General features: G+C 32.0%; 1 long non-coding RNA gene across 1 annotated transcript; it reads right to left on the minus strand.

Annotated features, from left to right (window-relative positions):
• Positions 1-2,298: 2,298 nt before the first annotated feature.
• On the minus strand, positions 2,299-15,357 carry LOC124373835. The gene is made up of 3 exons (XR_006923476.1): positions 15,003-15,357; positions 7,317-7,369; positions 2,299-2,355 (listed from the first exon to the last, which is right to left on the minus strand). It is a non-coding gene; the product is annotated as an uncharacterized LOC124373835 (long non-coding RNA).
• Positions 15,358-16,486: the final 1,129 nt, after the last annotated feature.

Genomic DNA, 16,486 nt, shown 5'->3' on the forward strand with positions numbered 1-16,486 from the left:
AATCCGGTGTCCAACTTTTTATCGTTCTCTCGAATTTCTGATGCACTCAAGTGGTTGCTTTGATAAAATGTGAAATTAAAGGCTGAAGTGGCAAAGACAAGTTTCGCGTTATTAACCTACTGCTACCGTACTCCTGAACAAAACAATGTAAGGTTTCAAAGGATGACAATGACAAATAGCGAAGTTATAGAACATTAAAAGTGGAATAACTTTTCTCGTGCTTAATAATATTTTCTTATTCTACATCTGTACTGGGTGTCATGTGGTCTTGTGACCATGGCTCAACATTGGTTGCTGCTGACGTCAACCATTGCACCATCTTTGGATACGTAAAATAACAATGCTGAAACCAAGGAATTTGACCCAAATAAAAGGCGTTTTGGTTGATTTAATCTTCTAAAATTAAAACTTCATATTGGCCTGATACAAGCACCTCTGGCCATATGATGGTGATATACAAAAAACATGCCATAATGTATATATTACTAAAAGATCAAATTCTAGAGCGTCTAATCACAAATGCCTCCGGCCATTACTGCAAGCTAGCAAACGCAACTTGGCGAAGCAAACAAATATTGTACATTCACCTAACGATAACTTCTTACTTACTATCTTGCAGCAAAGTAGTTCCAATTTTAATGTTCTAAATTTCATTATTTGTTATTTTCATCCCCTACAACCTTCTATTGTTTTGTTCAGGAGGACAACTGCAATAGGTTAATAGTGCAAGTCTCTATACAGGTGTGGATAAACATAAATTTGAAAAAAATTCAAACAAATTTCACCAAACGTTCTACAAACGAATGAATAGTGCAAAAAAACAAATATAAGCTTAATAAATAAGCAAAAACTATAGAAACTTATAACTTCCTAACTTTGTATGTACGTACAATCTACTTACAAAACCATCATGTAACTTCTGATCACCTAAAAATACCTTTCTCGGGTTTAAAAATAACACACAATAAACTAATAAAAGGAATATATTAATTCTATCTTATTTTTAATGCTCACATAATCCACACTCAAACGTTTGAATAACTAATTGATGGTATTAGAGTTAATGCGCCACGATCAATTAATGGAGGGCCATGGTTATTCATGAGGCACAAAATAACACTGAAAATATATACATAACAAGAAGTACGGTCCACAAATATAATCACAAAATGACTTTTCCATTTCAATAATTAAAAAACATAGTTATTTGTGATTTACACTCCCAAAAACTATATATATTTTTGTTCAGGAGGACGAGCAAAAATAAAATTTATAACGTTAAAATTTTGATTAGCCACTCTCCGGGCCGTTGCCTTCACTGATGCCGTTGTTTTACTTAACAAACTCAACTCTCTACATGGAAGATTGTTGACTGACATTTCATTTAATAACCCACTCTTATATAATTTTTCATCAGTGGCTAATACTCATTTTGTCATGTTCATCTTCTATTGCAAAGCCTCTCTTATGTCAAAATAATGGCACCTTTAAATTTCCTAAGATTCCTTCATATATTCTTTGTATTACTTATGCATTTCATAAATTAACAAGAGAAAATTGAACCATTTTGAGAAAAAAATTTTAAAAACCTATCTATACTAGAGATGTTGGAAAGGTATTTGATACCTCATAATTAGCGCATCAAAGGCTTCTCTAGTATATTGTTGATCCTTTGCCAGTCCTAGATTCCACTCCCATGCCTGCTCTGTATTCACAACACACTCCACAGTCACTTGGGTCGTCTTGCTGTTTTTTGACACACAGTACAGCTCATAACGGTAAACCTGCAAACATAACCTGTATTAATTTATCCTATTTATACAATTTTAAGGTCTAGTCTTTAAAATATTAAGAGCAGCCTAAATGAAGAAATTGTTCTATTTCAGCAAATACAATGTTTACTTTTAAGTGTTGTGGTTTTTATTATATTAAAATTTATTATTCTTTATCCTTTTATGATTGCTGTGCATGTTTTCACTTATAAGAATATATTTACTTATAATAGGCACGTATTTCCTCAAAATCTCTTGAATTACAAAGTAAAAATTTTGTATTTCCTATCAAACACAAATTAATTTTTGACTATTTCAAAAAACATTTTTCAATGTTATGTCTATCTATGTGTGAACAAAATAAGTAAGGTTTTCATTTGTAACAAATTATAATTCTTCTGACATAGAACCGATGACATGAATTAAAATAATTTTATTACAAAAATGTGGGAATAAATAAAAAAGAACTATCATGTTTAACACTTATGATGAAATTGTAACACAATATATTACATTTTTTCTAACTCACCTTTTTATATAATTTGCAGCATCTAAAATGACAACATTGTCTCGTCCAAGTAACCTAAAATCAGTTAAGTTTTAGGGAAAGATTCTTTCCAACATATTAAAACATTTATAAATATGGAATAAAATGTAGAATGTAATATTGTTAAAACTACAAAAATGCTTACTTTTTGGGAAACATAAATTCAGGAGTTTCTGGACTAAAGACAAATTGTCTGATTAAAGTAAATTATCTTGTTTAAAGAAGAAATAAAATTAATTTAGTTCTTTTTTAAGTATGTACTCAAATAAACAAAACAAAAACTAAAAACGTATGCTGACAATTGTGAGCTGTGCTAACAATTTTAAGCCAGTGTCAGATTGTGCTCAAGCTGGATTTGTATAGGATAATTGTACTGCCACTGAGAGACAGCAATGGGTGGCCTGTACATGTATCGTGAATCCAAGACGAATAAGTAGGGGAGGTTGGCCAAGCAGAACGAGCTGTGCAGGATAACGCCTAGTTTTATCGCAAACACATGCTCACAGATATTATGTTGGTAGCTGGGGAGATGGTAGTTCATGCCTTAATGTGAAGTATTCCTATGTGTGGGTTTACTAAGCTTTATATTCTCAGTCTATTCTAACGATATTACAGTACAGAGTGAACATTTTTGAATAGGTATATTGGTTATCTGACCCTTACGTAATTCTTGAGACAAGTTCAATTGAATAAACTTATGTTATTTATTCCTGCACATTGTAATAGGTAGGTTATAAGTTTATAAGTCATAATTTATTCACTTGAGAAATTAGTAGGCCTAATTCTTATATAAAAAAATTCTGAGGATACAGTGTGTACTGTAGCCTTTTGTTACAAAATAGTTAGTTATTATAAGACTAAGGATCATTCTGATGGAGTAACTTATTAAAATCTTAAAAAAAATAACACCCAATTTGGATTAAAAACATAAATTATAAGATTTGCCAAATCGGGAAACCTCCTTAGTTTGTTCAGACTTTATGCAGAAGCACAGCAGAAATTATGGGACTGAAGCAAGTAATGTAAATCTGAAAGACTGGGTGCAGTGTTATCAGTAAAACTTTTATCTCTAGAAACTGAAATTGAGGTGAAGATGAATTGGGAAATTAAGAAAAACAAAGAAAGTTGGTGAAAAAAACACAACATTAACAGTATGAGTCCAGAAAATGTGCAAAGCCTAATATACCTGACATTGAGCAGGAGTAGTTAAAGGCCAATTTAGTAAACAAAAAACACAAATATGACAGAAATACCTCAATACTGAAAATTAGCAATTGACAATAGAAAATGATACCAATGTAAAAGAAGAGGTTCAATCCATTCTCAGAAGTAAAAACTAAAATAATACTATTAAAATACAAGGAAAAAAAAAAGTTAAAGTGTGTAAAATAAAAGCTTATAAACAATGGCTTTCACAAAATATTATGTACATCAAGTAACAAGTTTTCTATTAAGTGCTTTCCTATAAAGTAATCAGCGTTAATGTACTAGAAATTTGTTTGCCATTCATTAAACTTTTTAAAAAATCACACTATTCCTTTAAACAGTGTTTATTCAGGAGTAGTATGTACCAATAATAATTATAATTAACATAAAAAATAACTATATGGACTTCATTTTTAAGTTACTAACCGTTTTATACTCAAATAAACAGTGAATCTTAACAAAACATACAATAAACAATGGTTTGCAGGCTGGACAGCACGGCAAGTTGTACATGATGTCACAGGCTAAGCACGAGTGGCAAGGGGGGGGCACAGGCAGTACTCTATTCAACTTGTTTTGAACCTGTACACCAGTGCTCACACCTCATGCTGAGGTCTGTTACTTGTTCAAAATTGCAAGCATATTCATTTTAACCCTAGAGAACTGGCGGTCATTTCATCCTGTAGTGTCGGGCTGTTTTTGGAGCTTCGCGCAAGGTTTTTTTTAAAAAAAATTATTAAAAATATAAAATAAAAAGCAATATAAATAAGAGTATATATTTTTGTGTTTAGAATTAAACGTTAGAATTGCACTATATTGTAAAATTAACCATCAAAAATTTCCTAATAAACACTTTTTTTAATCAAATATAAAATTTACGAAAAATATTTTCTTAAATTTGGGGGGGGGGGACCATACCTAGCAAATGAAGTTATAGTGAGAAATATTAATAAGTGAGATAGCCATTCTGTGTCAAATTTATCTAGTTTCAGAAAAACATAAACATTATACACATTTATGAAAGCATCATAAAGCTATAGAACAAAAAGCAGCGATTGCGTATAAATTCTGAAAATCGGGTGTACACTTAAGACTTTGGTAAAACAAGTTTTGCTAATACATTTATCTATGAATACATGTTATTTTGCATATTTTATTACTTAGAATAAAAATAGAATATACAGTAGTAATGAAATAATTACCATAAATTATTTTTTTGAAAAGTAAAAAAAAGTTTAAATTTTGCCATTATTCAAAAACTTTGCGAAAAATTTTTCATTCAGCAAAATATAAAATAGTTTCTAAAGCTTGTACTACATCAAAATTTATAAATTTATGGTTTATAAGTAATAGGAAATATTATATAGTTAGAAAAACTATAAATAAAATTAAGGTTATTGAAAAAATATAGAATAACCCAAACAGTTATTATATATAACCAAAGAAATTACAGGGAAATATATATTTTATTATGAAAACTATCTATTTAACCAAAAATAATTAGTTACTTCAAAGCTAAAAGAGTGCTATAAATAACGTTTAGTAAGTGAAAACAATAACAAACTATGTGAAATGAATTTTAGCCAAGTCATTTTGCCATAGCCTACACAAAGCCGGTAATTTCTCAAACATATTTCAATAAATAGAAATTGATTTATTCTAAAATATATATGTTTACACTACTACGACATCAAACAACACACTACACATTAAATACGACACTAAAACACGCGTAAAACTATTAAAACTTAGAAATATCCACAGCTCGGCACGAAAGTGATACAGAACGGCAGCGGCAATATGGCGGTCACAACAAACGGCGTCGCGTTTTCTTTTACGTTCAAAATAACAAGCTTGCTACGTCATAAACCATAATACAAAGAGGAATAAACTCATCATCTGTTCCTTAGCATTTTTCTTCCCGAATCCAATGGTGCATGAATTATATATATCGTTACCGGAGTATATTATAAAAAGTAATTATACGAGGGAATGTTTGATCGACAAAATTTTGATGGTTAACACCACAAAAGCGGCATTAACCGACATAATTATGTCGATTAACAGTTCTAGGGTTAAAAAAATTAAAGATAGTCCACTTAAAATACTTTGTTTTTTAGAAAAAAACATTTTACTGTGACAACTTATTGAAAAACTAGTGGAATTTATTTGGTGAAAGTTGCTATATTGTATATACCAGTACAACTCTTAAATATGGGTTCCTATATGAACCTTTCCTGAAAAGTTCACTTAACCATAGTTGGTAATAATTTAACCATATTTTAGTAACCTACACCAAAGTGAATATTACAAAATCCTAATTACATCTACAAATCAACTTTTTTATAATTTTTAAGAGAATTTTGGCTAAGTCTATAGGTTTGATATAATAAAGAGATGTGTACAATGATTTTTTTATAATTCTTTATATAATCTGAGTAAATCTTGTTCCTTAACATTACTATTCAGAGTTACTGGGGCAAGGATCAAATTTTAGTTCTATAAAAATAGACCTGATATTAAATTAATTACGTTCAAAATTTTAAATAACATAAATAGACCCAGCTACAGGCTTAACCCTTCCCACGCTTACGGCAATTTGGGACGCACCATACCCAAACGCTACATGTACCTCAAAATATTTTTTTTCCATAAAGTCAATGCTAATGTTGTATTTGAGTTTGTTACCATATAAAAACGACTTTTGGGAACGAAAAAAAGTATAATTATTTTTAATACGTTTATTTAAATTATAAAACAATATAAATACATCAAATTTAACGAAATGTTGAACGAAATTTTACTATCGTGTACTATAATATTATATTATATGTATAGTACGTATATTATACAATTAAAATAAAACATTAATGGGTATAAAAAGATCTAAAATTAGCCATCACGGTGTTCAAGATAACGTCAACGTGTGGTACGTCTTGAAACACGTATCCGGGTGGCAGGTTCGGCCGAGCGGTGCATGTCTCGCACACGTAAATGGTCTCCTTGCGTAAACCGTTGCGTGTACACACAACACATCTTCCCAAATATGTCAAAAAACCAATTTGACAACGTAAACACAACAGTTCCACTCGCAGTCCGCGAACGAACTAAACCGGCGAGTTAAAATTCGTCAGTAGCGCTTGTGTCTGGCAAAACAGGCAGTGGCATGGGGTTAGTGCGCCGCCATTTTGCAGCTTGGAGAAAAACCGGGAGGCGGGGACAACTCTATTACTGTGCTTTTCTATTGAGGGATATATGCTCCAGCAGTTGCTGCACTCCACCGGCAAAACTGGGAACTACTTACTCCCAATAATAACCTCAATGTTTAAAAGCGTTGACAAATATTTGTCAACAGCGTTTTGAGCAAATTAAATATTGGCGGTTATATTTGTCAACAGCGCGCGAAAGGTTAATAATCTGTTCTAGGCCAGGAGCATTGTGTAATCAGTATATGTCAACCTTAATTGGTTTTTAAATAGTACCTATTTTAATGCATTGCTACACAATTCTCAATATGTCAGTAATTTGAGCAACAAACTTTATTTTGAGTTATTACACAATAATTTCCTAAATTGTAATGTTGACAACCAAAAAAAAAACAAATACAGCTCAAAAGTTAAACAAATACTGACAAGCTACATTCCATCCAATAGGTATGAGAAACAACTACCACGATGGACTGCTTCATATATCCATTTATTACGTACATTGATTGAAAGTGTACATGTTGATTGAATTTGTTTTTTTATCAACTTATTATTATAATTAAATTAAGAAAAATTAATACTTACCTAAGAGTTTCAGACTTTTAAAATTGACCTTATTTCTTTTTCCTTTTGAGCATCTGGAAAAATAACATTAGTGATTATAATATTAATCACGGTCACTAGAATACACAGAAGGGGGGGAATACACGCATCTTGGTGTCATGTCATTAGAGCAAGCTCTCAGTTGTCTGAGCCCGTCAACAACAGCTACTCTGTGTTGATTACTTATTTATTTTATCTCTTGGCATTGGCAACAGGAAACTAAGTATCATACCTGTAGTTTCAATTAATTAATACTACAGTAATGTCTTTATAAGATGCTAAAAATTTGTATCTAGTTATATTAAACCAATTAAAATAAAAATGTATTGTTTATTTACATTATTATAGAAATCACGTTCGCAATAAAGTGATAAATCTTCAAACTATTGTAATGGCAGTACAAGGCAGACAGAAATAGCTAACTCCGATGACATCACATCACACGTCTACGGTGAATCTGCCCTTGCGACTCCTACCAAATATTCTAGTAACCGTGATATTAATAACAATTAGAATTTGGAAAAAATTACTATTGTTGTATAAAATAACATAGAAATGTTTTATATTGAAGTTAGAAACCAGCTACAAGTGATGTTTTCCAGCGGAGTAATACGTCATCCTCAACAGTGGAACACTCACCAAGAGGTGACTTAAAAAGACTCTTACCCCTACTACTGTACAACATTATGATTAGGCCAACTGTAACCTATTCAACCCAGATTTCAACTTTCATGAAGAAGTCCCTTGAGGGCTTCCAGAACACAGCAATTTACCTTTGTCCCTGAAAAGGCCAAAGTTATCCTGGAAGACCCACTCTAAACTCCATATACCAATCCATTTAAGATGTTCCTTTCTTTATAATCATTACAGTCCTTTAAAAAATGTCATCACCATTGCCTCATTAATGAATTATTCAAAACAAATCATATTACTATAAATCACTTTCAATCCATTGAAAACAAAATATTTTAGTATTCCTTGACCCAGATAACTCTTTTTAGAACTTACAGCAAGCCCAGCTAAACTTGGAAAGCATTTTAGTATAAACATTTCAACTTTGCAGGTTTATCCTAGAAGTATGTTTTTTTTTTTTCAGGGAAATCCTCTTAAAATCCTTCAGACTCTGTAAATAGAGTTGATTAATGTAACCATGCCAATCTAAAATTATACCTTAACTATTTTCTTTATTAGGGCAAAAACAACAGGTTTCTTGGCGGCAAATAGTCCTGTATGGCTATGCCAAAAGTATATATGATTCTTTCACACTACAAAACCACCTCCACCTCAATCCAAAGCCAAATTACTCCTGCCAGCTTAATCACGTGGCTGAAACTTATTCAGCAATATCTGTCAATTTACAATATGTTCTGTGTGTATAATTAACTGAGTATAGCTGAATAATACATAAACAATATTTATATGTTTTCTACTTAAGTCTCCTAAACTAATATATTATATTTATTCTTTTAAAAACAAAATTTCTCCAGACATGCTACTTTGATTATGCAACTTTGCAATAATTACAATAAAAGATGGTGCATTTTTTTATATTCTTTCACTTTCAAACCATAAACCTCGTGTGAAAATCTGGTAGCAAACACAAAAGATATTGCATTGTGAATATTTAGACTAGCACTGGAAGGTGGGAGGTTGTGAGATCACACTCCACGTCAGACTAAGCCAATCGTGGAGTAGTTTCTGTCCTCCTTGTTCTGCTATCATAACCAGTTTTGTGTTACTGTGATTTTAAAAGCAATGAATTGTATGTAAATTGCATTTCAATTACTATTGTGTACAATAATATTAATAAAATAATCTTTTAATTTTAGAAATTCATTATTATGGAGGGTTGTAAATTCAGAATCTGTAGATTTAAAAAAATATAAATCCTTAACTAACTTAAATGAAATCTGATTATTTTATCTAGATTAATTTAGTTTTACTCATCATAGTTTAAAGTTAAAAAAAAACAAACAGACTGTAATTTCAACATAGAAACATAATAACTGTCACCAACTAAAATTCATTTCAAACATACTTTCTTAAACCAAACACTTCCTGGATCTGGACAAAAGTTACAATCTGTATAATCAATAGTCCGTTAACACTACAGCAGCTAACGTAAGAAGAGGGAAAGCACAGTGGTGAATTTGATATTGAAAAAGAAATAGAAATCAACATTGAAAGAATTAAAATCAATATATATGGCGATTCATTGTTCTATGAGTTTCAGGACTGTTGTTTTAACTGATGTTCCCACACCTACTACTGAGGAGGTGTTGTTTGCAATTACTAAGGGACGAACCACTGAAAGAAGACCCTCTTAACAATTAGGTTCAAAAACTAAAAATGGCCTACAAATACTGGTTAAGAAATTGTTGAAAATTAAGTATGTGTCTCATCAGGTACACAACTGAGTGCGATAATGAAACTGCCACTTCATCTATTTGTAGATGTCTCTGATGCCAAAACGATTTAAAGCTTTATTTTGAGCTTTTTTCATCACCTACTTTCTTTAGATCTCTTCAGACGAACATGACTCCAGATTCCAGAATTCAAGTTTGAAACTGCGTCAGATATCAGACGCTGCAATAAAAGGAAGGTGAATTGGAGCCTATTTCAACATTCAAATTATTTCAATAGTCATGATCACTCTCATATAATAACTTTATTCCCTCTAACTAATTTTCCCTTAACCTGTATATTTCATAATATAATTATTTCTATTTAATAATAACTGTTATCAATTTTATATTATATCCTTATTTGAGGAGCAAACATTCAAAAGGTGATTTCTCACAAAAAAAATTGAAAAGTGAGTTTTTGGCTGATTTCTATTCTCTAAGTTAAATCTCACGAGATTCAATAATTAGTTTCAGTCAAAAAAATGCTTTCTCCTATTAAAATTAAATGTAGAAAACTGACATCTCAATCAAAAAGTGTTTCCTCCAAAGCCTATTTTCATTCAATTAGTGGTTTCTCCAGTGGACCAATCACAGCTGCTCACTTGTGTCACATGACCAGTTGTCATCTGTTATTATTTCCAGCAGATATTTGAGGTTATAGTGAATGTTTAAAGTCATGTTAGACTGTTTTCATAAGTTTTTGGATTAAGTTAATGTTGTTTTATTATAATTTTGAAAATAATGGAAGAAGTAGTGGATGGTGTGTTAGTGAGCATTGGAAATAGTGGGACACGCAAGAGACAGGCAAGTGGTGGGAAAAGGAAAGAAGCCAAACGTAAGCGGTACTCTGCACCATCAGGTAGTAATGTTTACATCCCATTCAAACACTCCACTAAGACTTTATCACGCTCTGATATTAGACCAAATGATGTAAAGAAACTGCGGGACAAACTTTATAAAGTACCAGAAAAACTTCGCCAAGATTCTATACTTTCTTCATTAGTCGTTACAAAGAACGTTAAACAACGTAGGCCTAACATGCCGAACCAAAACAGGTCTCTTTCAGCAGGCTCACAGCATGCCTTTTCAGCTAATTACTATATTCAAAGCAATGAAAAAAGAATTCCTGTTTGAAAGAAAAATGTTCTTGCTATCACCAAAGTAGGGAGAAAAAGGCTAGCCCAATTTAGTCGCCAAAAGTTTATTCTGGAGAGCCTATTGAGGATAAGCGAGATGGTGATAGGAAAAGTAACAGGAGTATCGAAAAGAAAAATAAAGTAAGAGATTTTATTTCTTACTTGAGGGCATGTGAAAGTCACTATGGAAGAAAAAAGTCTAAACTTCTGTACTTAAATTGTAGGTATAAAGAAGTTGCACCAAATGTATAGTGACCAAGTAGTTAACAATGACCAGTACAAAGTCAGTTTTGCTATGTTTAGGAGATTATTCGTCAATGAATTCAACATTGGCTTTAAATCTTCATCAAGTGATGTGTGTGTAGCACTTATGCACTACTTGATCAGAAAATAAAAAGTTTACCAATGGGATCTGCCGAACATGTAAACTGTATGACTGAAAAAAGAATCCATACGCTAAGGGCGAACTCATTTTATTCGTTCATGAAAGAAAACACTGATGAATCAGTTATGAATTTATGTTTTGATTTGCAACAAATCCAACAACTTCCAAAAACAAACATCCAAGATGCGTATTATCTAAGGCATTTGAACTTTTATAGCTTATGTGTAACAAGCTTAGATGGTAAAAATTCAACTTTTTACACTTGGTCTGAAGAACAGGCAGGGAAAGGTAGTACTGAAATTTCATCAGCTCTCTATAGCCACCTCAAAACAATGAACTTAGAAGGTATAAAAACTTTGGGATTATTTTGTGATGGCTGCATCTCCCAGAATAAAAATAACATCAACCTTCACATGCTTTTGCATTTTTTGTATACGTCCAATTCAAGTGTTAATGAGATTAAGTTTTACTTCCCAGTGAGAGGACACAGTTTTTCTATCAGCAGACCGTGTTTTCGGTAGGGTTGAAAAAGTCCTGAGAAAAAATGTTACATTAATATCCAAGGAGCAATATTATGAAATATACAAGATTATTGGGATGTGAAAGTTTTGGGTTGATTGGGAACTTTTAAACACAAAATCACTTAGCGTGCTCTTCAAAAATCTCCCATACATTTCAGAATTGAAGCGGATTGCTTTTGAGAAATCCCAAGGAAGTGTCAAGGTCAATGGCTTCAAAAACTATAGGTTTGAGGATGAAAGTGAACAACTTGCGGTTAAACTTCTGAAAAAAGGTGTCAAACTTTCTAATATCAAGAAAACAGTCTTGGAACCTTTACCACTCAGTCATCACATTTCAGCTGAAAAGAAAAAAGATGTGGAGAAACTGCTGAAACTTTTGTATGGGGAAGATTGGCAAAATGAACCTGAAAACGCTTTTAAATGGTACAAGACAATCCTGTACGATTTACCAGACGGCAATGACGAAGAGGAAGAAGTGTGTGACTGTCTGGACAATGATATTGGGCTAAGGATCTGATGATGCAGGTTCCAGAACAAACTGTAGACAACAATGTAGGCTACTATTTTACTTTCAATCGACCTAAACCTGTTCATGTATCAATTTCAAATAAACCATTGATTTTGTATCATTTATCTGAGTTTCAATCAATACCATTCAAAAAGTGGGTACTTTGGGATTATACCGACCACACCAGTATGAAGAACACAAAAATAGAAATTTATAGAAACAAACATGATAGAACGAAAAAAACAACTCTTCAATTACAAAATTACAAACTTACAAGCATTTCCAGGTATTGTGATCGGTATTGTTGTCGCTGTTATCTTATCTTTCTCGAGAATCCTGATTACGGCAGGCCGCGCGCGGCATCACGTGATTTGCACGGTACATCATTGCCTTTCCATTACAATTCAATTTATATTTCTGATTAGCCCCTCTAGAATTTGATATTTTACTGATAGGTACTATCTCGAGGGATGTTTTTTCTTTCGTCGACATCAGCGCGGGGCAGCACCGAAGGTGCTGTCGAAGCCCGCGCTGATGGCCGGAGGCACTCGCATTTTGGGGTGGCGGAATGTGATCAAGAATAAAAAACAAGTTTTGAGTGTTTTTTTAATAAAAAGTTTAGTTTGGTAAATGTTTGTTTTTGTTGAATTTTTGTGTTTGGAGAAATGTAGAGGTTAAAACACGGAAGTACAACAAAGCGATGCACCAGCTGAACGGGCGGCGAGACTCTGCAATCACGTTATCTACTAGACGCTCGACTTTGACCTCTGTCTGAGGATGGGGAGGTGTTTGCGATAAGACAATTCCTGTTTTATATTGACGAAATATTGTTCTACGCTAATCTAGTAATCAGTAGAAACGAAATGTGAAATAACGATTCATGTCTGGGTGTGGTCGGTATAATCCCAAAGTACCAAACCTGTTCATGTATCAATTTCAAATAAACCATTGATTTTGTATCATTTATCTGAGTTTCAATCAATACCATTCAAAAAGTGTTTTATCCCATTGATATTCAATCAAAACGTGTTTTCTCTTTGAGTTTCGGTCAAAAAGGGGGTTTATCCAAAATTAAAATGCATTTAACTAGTTTGTTTTGAGGCTAACATCTGCCACATGTCTATTGATTATCTACGGACCATAAATAAAAAAAATCAAGGTCAAATCATGTGTTTCTGAGTTTCTATAGGTTTTTTTGGTTTCCTGTAAAATTGCATCAGAGTGAGAAATCACCTTTTGAATGTTTGCTCCTCATTTATTCCAAATTTGTTGTACTCTGTAAAAATTAGTTTTGCTGTTAAAAATAAATTAAAATGAAATACACATATAGCACATCATGAGGAGGCTGCAGTGTAATAAGCGGCCACCAACATAATCGTATTATGATTATCAAATGATTTGAATCATCGATACTCATGACTATCCAAACGACTGAAAGCAAACTATCAAATTATATAATTTAATTATTATATTAATAATTAAATTATATTAATTATATATATATATATAAATATAATATATATATAATATAATTACAACATTTAATTACCTGATGTATTTTCAAGGATAAACGTGACTGCTTGTGAAACAAAGAAGACATGTACGTTACTGTTCTTTCCACCATTAGTCAGTGACAAAACACATGATTTTAATTTCAAATGTATTTCCAAACACGATTTTACTTTGAATTAATTTTAAGCGAACTGTATTAAGTTTTATGCTTTTAAAATCATATTACGGTGAAGCTATACTTTTATATATAAAATGAATGTTTTTGTTTTGGATTGCATAAAATAACTTAACTATATTTCAACAATTTTTAAGCAGCGTAGTACTTACGATTACTGTAGCCAATCTAAAATGGCATTTTTGCAGGTAGCCTACTGATGCCGTCAAAAAGTACATTCATTAATAATTAAAAGTCATAGTTTGTTTGATTTCAACTAAAATAGTAGGCCTACACAATGTTTCATTATATTCATAATACCAAATGTAGAATGTTAATAGAAGTCTTCTCAAGATCGTTTTTAGATATGTCATGTTTGTTCTTTCTTTTCTTCTGATTTTCATCCCAGAAAAGACGAAATCTTAATTCTAGTTTTCATCCCAGCAATACAAAACTGGACAATTAGGATTTAAAGGAGCAAGGTTATTATCTTGTAACCATTTAAAACTTTGCTCAGTGTTTATAAAATCATTTTGAGCCAACTTCTGCATGTTCATTGCCATTGTGCTTGTTGTTGTTACTAGCCTTCTCCTACAAATATGAAATAAGAACAGCTGGTAATGATGTCAGTAGTAACAGCTGGTAATGACATCACTAGTCTGAATAAAGCTGGCTACGTTTACTTGTGAATATCTATAGGAAAAATGTTGTATTCAATAGTATTGATATTTAAGATTGATAATCATAATCCGATTGTGTTGGTGGCCACTTATTATACTGTAGCCTCCTAATTCAAGGTGGCCTTGTGATCTTCTAACTTGTGGTTGCAAAACAAGAGAAACATTTAGGCTCATGAGTCCAACTACATCTGAGTAATTCTAGAAGTAGGCCACTTGAATGACTGCATAATTGCACTTCTCTAAACAATTCAGCAGCCTACAGTATGAAATATATTTAATCTCGGTGATAATCATACATTGCAGATCACACACACACTCCATGTTTCTACTATTGTACAACCACTAGGATTATAATTAGAATACTTACTAAAACAAAGATCACTTTTAGTGATATTAGTTGATCCAATAATGCTGTCAGATACAATATGAACTTCCTTTCCTTTTTCAACTTTAAAGTAATTTTCAATATCTTTACTTCTCCTTGTTTTTCCACTACAAGGAACTCCTGTCAATACAACTAAAGGCATTGCTAACAATGTACTAGTCTTCAAAACCCTAAAATTACTATTGTATAAATGTATTAACAATGCAGCTACTCATTTCAATAAAACTAAACTGTACACAATAAAAATGAAGATGCAGTGACACACAATCTTAACCTCTCAATGTGCTCATTGCTCGACAACCACAACAAACAACATAGGTTAATGGTTTTTTTCTCTAAATTGTTAGCTACAGGTTATTTGATTAGGCTTCGGGAAATCCCATGCCGCCCCAACGTACTATTAATTGATTCTTGCCGCAGGAGTCCTGTAAGGATCTAGGATAACTTCTTGTTAAGGGTTCATCAGCCATTCCCAATCCGAAATAGAGTACTTAGGTTGAGGCACCTTATCCTTATCCAAGTTACATTTATGTTACCAATCTGCAGAGCGTTATTTTGTTTTTAAATACATTTCTTGAACTCAAACATTCAAGTAATGATTAAAAACCCTGTCAATCATTTGACTGGAGAATTTTAGCTAAGTTTTGAAACTTCATCCCATATTTTTTCTTAATTGATTTTAAATCTTGGTTTCTAGCATGGTCATATTCAGGGCATGTAACAATATAGGTTACAAAGTCTCACTATGACGTAAAGTAGATGTCAGACATAATGGAGTTAATTACTGATCAAAAGTATATAGGTTTTTATTTATGTTGGCGTGACCAAATGTTAATCTTACAATTTTGTTTATTTCCAATCTTTTCATTTCAACAAATTTTAACCATATATATTTTGGCATCGTTTTAACGACCTCTTTATACCATACTCCCATAATCAGATCGTTACATTTTGAGAAGTATAATTGTTTTTTGTTTGCTTTGAAGTCGTCTATAGATACATGTAATTGTTCAGTTTTAGTGTCCATCTTTGATTACATCTTTTGCTGATTTGTCAAATGCTTCAATTCTGATATTTTGAATATTATTGAAAAGATTTAATTTTGTTTCGATAAACCTTCGAAGCTGTTTTATATAGCGCTTATTGTCTGCGAGTCTATCAATATAACCAAACCATTAAAAGTTTAAATTATTTACATATTCAATGCATTTTAAAATTGCTTTTTAGTTCGGCTGTATAACTAGACGAATACGTGTTTAATGAGTACTGACCTGATATATTGAGCAGCAGAATATAAAAGGCAGACTCATACTCATACGAAATTATTGCCATTCTTACTATGCGATGCACTGTATTATTTTAGTGTTTTATTTTCAGATACAATATCAATAGAAACAATATCTCTGAGGCTGAAAACAAAAGAGGCCTGGAACGTTCCAGTCAAAATATCTAAGGAAACGCCTGGT

The sequence above is a fragment of the Homalodisca vitripennis genome, unplaced genomic scaffold, assembly GCF_021130785.1.
Source record: "Homalodisca vitripennis isolate AUS2020 unplaced genomic scaffold, UT_GWSS_2.1 ScUCBcl_6492;HRSCAF=13725, whole genome shotgun sequence".
In the NCBI taxonomy this organism is placed as follows: domain Eukaryota; kingdom Metazoa; phylum Arthropoda; class Insecta; order Hemiptera; family Cicadellidae; genus Homalodisca; species Homalodisca vitripennis.